We start from the raw sequence: 4,380 nt of genomic DNA, 5'->3' as shown, positions 1-4,380 counted from the left end.
AGGACTACTCTAAGATACACCGCCAGGTAGATAATGTTTAACTTTCTTGTGTGTTACATGGGACTACTCTAAGATACACCGCCAGGTAGATAATGTTTAACTTTCTGTGTGTTACAAAGTTGACGTAGTATATATATTTGTTTAGATTAAAGTTGACGTTCTGTTTTCAATAAGTTTAATTTAACCAATATACAGAAGTTATGTAAAATATTTCAACCTAAACTCCGACGTCATTTTTGTCAGACACATATTTATTTATAATAACATCAAACATAAGATTTTTTTTTTTATTATTATTTTCGTTTTATTTCTCTGAGCAAAAACTTTTGGATCCAACATTTGTACAGGTAATAGTGTTTGGGTTTTTATTTTATTTTTTCTATTTACAGTCAAAACGCTATACACACTTCACTTGAATAAACCAAAACCAAAACCAAAGTCACAGCGTAACTATAACAACAAAGTTTACGATCGCAATCAAGGAACTGGGTACTCACTCTGATTAATCGGACGCATGTGGTCGGAACAGCGCCACCACATCAACAAAAAAATACAGAGGTCAAGCTAATATAACAAAAAGCTGATTGACATTTTTAAACTGTATATCGGACACTGTACCGGTTCTGTTTGAATGGAAAGTGGATAACGTTATCTTTACTATTATTAATCACGTCCGAAACACCAATTAACCGGCTTTTCTTACTGTATTGATTATCAATGTTTACTATTGAAATTCTGAGAAGATTCTGGTAAACAGTTCATTGTTAGGTTGTTGTTTTTTTTAGATGGTATAAAATAGAATGTTGTAAAGAAAGAAAGTCGTATTTTAAGTCAAACATATATTATTACACACAAAGAAATAAGTATATTTTTCTTTAATTAGGCACGAGATTTTTTTCAGAGACTTATCTTCTACCGAAGGTGTCGCAGCCTTGAATGTTGGTTGGAAAAGCTGAGAAAAAAAAGAAAAAGAAGACATTCCAAACATGAAACAATACAGACTGTTTCAATAGATTTAGTTATGGCCAATCAGCAGGAAACTGTACTAAATAATTCAACAACATATACGGCCTATAATTCAAGGTTTCACTTTGTTGAACCAGCTAATAAAAAACGTTATATTTAATTATCCACATTATTTGATTAATTAAATATTTAATTTCCTTTAACGAGTTATTCAATAAAGGTTGTTTAGTTAAGGTTTTGTTGTAAGACGTTCATTAGTTTAAACTCTAGTTGAGATTTGTTCCTTAGACACCTGGCGGTTAGTTAGAGAAACAAAAATAATGTTTGTGAGATTAATTTGAAAAGGTTAATCCCCTTCGTTGTCATAACACACTAACACACGTTAACACACTACAACACCACCACCACACGTAGTTTACTGACAAGATTGTAGTTAATACAGTACAACACCACAAGTAGTTTACTGACAACACTGTATCTAGTAGTTATTACAGTACAACACCAAACGTAGTTAACTGACAAGATTGTATGGAGTAGTTAACACACTACAACACCACAAGTAGTTTACTGATAAGATTGTATCTAGTAGTTAACACACTACAACACCACACGTAGTTAACTGACAACACTGTATGTAGTAGTTAACACACTACAACCCCACACGTAGTTTACTGACAACACTGTATGTAGTAGTTAACACACTACAACCCCACACGTAGTTAACTGACAACACTGTACCTAGTAGTTAACACACTACAACCCCACACGTAGTTAACTGACAACACTGTACCTAGTAGTTAACACACTACAACACCACACGTAGTTAACTGACAACACTGTATGGAGTAGTTAACACACTACAACACCACAAGTAGTTTACTGATAAGATTGTATGTAGTAGTTAACACACTACACCACCACACGTAGTTAACTGGCAACACCGTATGTAGTAGTTAACACACTACAACACCACAAGTAGTTTACTGAAAAGATTGTACGTAGTAGTTAACACACTACAACACCACACGTAGTTAACTGACAACACTGTATGTAGTAGTTAACACACTACAACACCACAAGTAGTTTACTGATAAGATTGTATGGAGTAGTTAACACACTACAACACCACAAGTAGTTTACTGATAAGATTGTATGTAGTAGTTAACACACTACAATACCACAAGTAGTTTACTGATAAGATTGTATGGAGTAGTTAACACACTACAACACCACACGTAGTTAACTGACAATATTGTATGTAGTAGTTAACACACTATAGAAATATATATAGTTTAGCAACCATTACTTTGACATAGACATCGATTTTTTATTTACCCAAGGCCTGCAGACAATTTAACAAACGTACAGTGTAAGTATATTGATTTAAGAAATATATATATAGTCTATTAGATTCTGTATGGTTCACAAATATTGTGAAATGTTTGGAGCCAGGGACAGTGTACTGATGTAAGGAACAGCCGGGGACAGTGTACTGATGTAAGGAACAGCCGGGGACAGTGTACTGATGTAAGGAACAGCCGGGGACAGTGTACTGATGTAAGGAACAGCCGGGGACAGTGTAATGATTTAAGGAACGTCAAATGCTTTAGATGCTGTACGTCATAAGACTTGGAGGAAATGTGAACTCTTATGATTTATTGAAACCAGTTTTGGAGTGTTTGCTTTTCCGATTGAACAGAAGAGCTTTATATAAATATATAAAGATATTTCTACTTAGACAGTTTTAAAATCGTATTTGAACAAAGTACAACTTTAGTTGAGGGTTCAAATGATGGAAAAAATAGAAACCTAATCTATCGATGTTTTTATTTACCTGTTTCATACCGTCGTGTTCAGCTCTTCGGGAAAGGAGAAGTCTTTAACTTGCTCGGGGTCTGTTTGTTTATGAGAGTGGGGTAAAACCCTCACTCTGAGTGAACTTTCTTGGGAAAGACCGTGTACAGTGGCTATTTGAGGAATGAAACAATCCAGAGTAGGACGAAACAGTATGTTATACACCTGTTTATCTGACAGTGTATTATACACCTGTTTATCTGACAGTGTGTTATACACCTGTTTATCTGACAGTATGTTATACACCTGTTTATCTGACAGTGTGTTATACACCTGTTTATTTGTCAGTGTGTTATACACCTGTTTATATGTCAGTATGTTATACACCTGTTTATATGTCAGTATGTTATACACCTGTTTATCTGACAGTGTGTTATACACCTGTTTATCTGACAGTGTGTTATACACCTGTTTATCTGACAGTATGTTATACACCTGTTTATCTGACAGTATGTTATACACCTGTTTATATGACAGTATGTTATACACCTGTTTATATGTCAGTATGTTATACACCTGTTTATATGTCAGTATGTTATACACCTGTTATTAGATTATTGATCCATTATTTTTTTCCTCCCCGAAGGAACAGATAGAGGGCCACGAAACTAGTAAATAAAAATGGATGTTTTAAAATATAGCAACCACATTTATATAAAGTATAAATACATGTATTGAAGTAAACATTATTTGTTTTACTGCGTTATTTACATATATACGTTAGCAGTATCATATATATATATATATATATATATTGAATTAAACATTACTGGTAATCTTTCAACTATTTATTACGTATGTAGAAAAATTAGTTAAATGTCTCATTTTTACTTTAGCCTTCCCTCCCCTTATTTCCTTTAAAAATGTGACAATCCATGATAACAACGTGGTGAAACGTTTTTATTCTTGTTTGTTTGAAAACAACCAAGCTGGCAAAGAAACGTTTAAATAAAGTACCTGAATCAGGTCAGGAACTATTTGCTGCCGTCCCTAATTTTGAATTATTGACCAGAAAGAAGGCAGCCAGTCAAAAGCATCCTACCATCCACGCTAAGGAATTGTCTGTCACTCTTATAACGCAGCCACGGATTAAAGTACGGTGAATATTTTTTTTAGGCTTTCGCACGGATTCTAATCGAGCTCCCAAATCGAAAGTTGTACAGCAGGAAATCAAGAGAGATAAGGAAATTACTGAATAAGCAGCTAAGTAACTAAGTATATATATATATATTTACATATAAAATATTGAAACTTTTAAATACTAACTATAATTATCAACCCATCCCCGCTTACCTGCTCAAAATCTCGTGGACTTCTCATTGGAATCTGATTAAAGTGACTTATATACTTCTGTGAACAAGGCCATCTGGTGGCAGCAGTAGAGAAAAGATGAGCTCCTTCTATTGTGCTTCGCATCTCTAGGTTAAAGTTGAAGATATATGGTGAGAGGATGACCACAAAACGATATCAACAACTTTAAGTTATCAACACAGTTTTTAAACAATAGTGATACACCTGATTGTTGCGTGGTCGGATTTCTCGTAGTAGTTATCAACACAA

General features: G+C 34.0%; 1 long non-coding RNA gene across 1 annotated transcript; it reads right to left on the bottom strand.

The window, feature by feature from the left end:
• Nucleotides 1-878: 878 nt before the first annotated feature.
• On the bottom strand, nucleotides 879-2,974 carry LOC111084521. Its single transcript, XR_002609602.1, has 2 exons — nucleotides 2,801-2,974; nucleotides 879-952 (listed from the first exon to the last, which is right to left on the bottom strand). It is a non-coding gene; the product is annotated as an uncharacterized LOC111084521 (long non-coding RNA).
• Between the last annotated feature and the right edge of the window lie 1,406 nt (nucleotides 2,975-4,380).

Source organism: Limulus polyphemus, unplaced genomic scaffold (genome assembly GCF_000517525.1).
Source record: "Limulus polyphemus unplaced genomic scaffold, Limulus_polyphemus-2.1.2 Scaffold77911, whole genome shotgun sequence".
NCBI classification, from domain to species: Eukaryota; Metazoa; Arthropoda; class Merostomata; order Xiphosura; family Limulidae; genus Limulus; species Limulus polyphemus.
Note: the sequence above shows the minus strand (reverse complement) of the source record. Positions and strands in the feature narration are given on the sequence as shown.